We start from the raw sequence: 1,720 nt of genomic DNA on the forward strand, positions 1-1,720 counted from the left end.
GGGCCCGGTGCTGGCTGTCTTCCCCGGCGGGCCCAGCCTGGCCCCGGGCCCGCTGCTCAGCTCCTGTGAGCTCCCACCGCTCCCCAAGGAAGACCCCGGCGTCCCCAGCCCTCCCACCCAGAGGGGCTGGTCTGGCCGTCGCGCATCCAGCGAGCAAGCCAGGAGCCTGGTCCAGGCCCAGCAGCCCCTGTCCAACTCGGTGCTCAACGACTATCTGGAGCGCAAGGTGTCAGAGCTCTACCGGGACCATCTGATGGGTGGGCGGCGGCGGGGTGGTCCCCTGCGTCCCCGGCTCCCCGACCCGGCTCCTGGCCTCTGAGGCCCTGCTGGCCAGCATGGACCAGCTCAACCAGCAGCTGTCCCATGGCCAGAGCCTCGAGTCCACCCAGGCCAAGGACATGGTCATCCACTGCCTGCTGCGCCTCATGTTCTCTGACATCAGCACCCCCAATCTCTGCATCTCCCTGGACAGGGATGGGAAGCCCTGAGCCATGCCCGCAGCAGGCCCCCACGCCCAACCCCTCCTTCCTACCACCTTCCCACCCCCTTCCCTCACTCCCTTCCTTCCTGCCTTTCTCCCTCATTCCTTCCTTCCCCCTTCCTGCCTGCCTTCCTCCCTTCCAGTTCTGCCACTTACCTCCTGTGTGACCTTGAGCAAGTCGCTTAATAAGCTCTCTGGGCTTCCGTTTCCTCCTGTAAAATTAGGGTTCAACTCCTGTCATCCCTCCTCCTTAGATCGTGAGCCTCATGTGAGACAATTGAGCACAGTGCTTGGCACACAGTGGACACTTCATAAATGCCATCATGATTGATATATGTCTGAGCTAGAGTGTCGGCTTCTGTGTTGTCCCACCTGCTCTCCTCACACAGCCCTGTTGTGTGCCACTGTCGGGATGCTTTGAAACTAATGGTCGCTGGGAATCCATCTGTGGTATTGTTTTGGCACCTACTAGGCACAAAGCACTGTACTAAGCACTTGGGAGAATACAGTATAACATCCCTGTCCTCAAGGAGAAGCAGCGTGGCTCAGTGGCAAGAGCCCGGGCTTTGGAGTCAGAGGTCATGGGTTCAAATTCCAGCTCCGCCAATTGTCAGCTGTGTGACTTTGGGCAAGTCACTTAACTTCTCTGGACCTCAGTTCCCTCATCTGTAAAATGGGGATTAAGACTGTGAGCCCCCCGTGGGACGACCTCACCACCTTGTAACCTCCCCAGTGCTTAGAACAGTGCTTTGCACACAGTAAGCGCTCAATAAATACGATTGAATGAATGAATGAATGAATAAATAGTAGAAGTAGGAGCGGTATGTCCCCTCTCAGGATCAGTCCTGGAGAGTTTCCAGTACTCCACCAGTTTCAATTACAGGAGAGAGATTCAAGCAGAGGCTTATTCATGCCATTCCTAGCTTGGGCAGTGGCTAGCGAGTGGCAGGCAATCTGCTACAAGTCAAAACTCCCCTGTGCTGGGCAGCAGCGGCATGGGAGAGAGTCGAGGGCAGAGATGTGTTCTGGGAGAGATGTGTTCATGGAGTCGCTATGGGTCGGAGATGGCTCGACGGCATAAGAGAAGACAAGGAGAGGATTGAGCAGTAGCAGAATTGGGAGTAGTAGTAGGAGCAGTAGTCGGAGTAGTGAGGTAGTGGGAGGAGGAGGAGCAGTAGGAGGAAGATGGGAAGTAGCTGTAATAGTAGCATTACTAATCAATCAATCGTATTTATTAAG

General features: G+C 55.9%; 1 non-coding gene across 1 annotated transcript; it reads left to right on the plus strand.

Moving 5' to 3' along the window:
* The first annotated feature begins 1,308 nt into the window (after positions 1-1,308).
* Positions 1,309-1,446, plus strand: LOC119920171. Its single transcript, XR_005447935.1, has one exon. It is a non-coding gene; the product is annotated as a small nucleolar RNA SNORA7 (small nucleolar RNA).
* The last annotated feature ends 274 nt before the right edge of the window (positions 1,447-1,720 follow it).

The sequence above is a fragment of the Tachyglossus aculeatus genome, chromosome X1 (genome assembly GCF_015852505.1).
Source record: "Tachyglossus aculeatus isolate mTacAcu1 chromosome X1, mTacAcu1.pri, whole genome shotgun sequence".
NCBI classification, from domain to species: domain Eukaryota; kingdom Metazoa; phylum Chordata; class Mammalia; order Monotremata; family Tachyglossidae; genus Tachyglossus; species Tachyglossus aculeatus.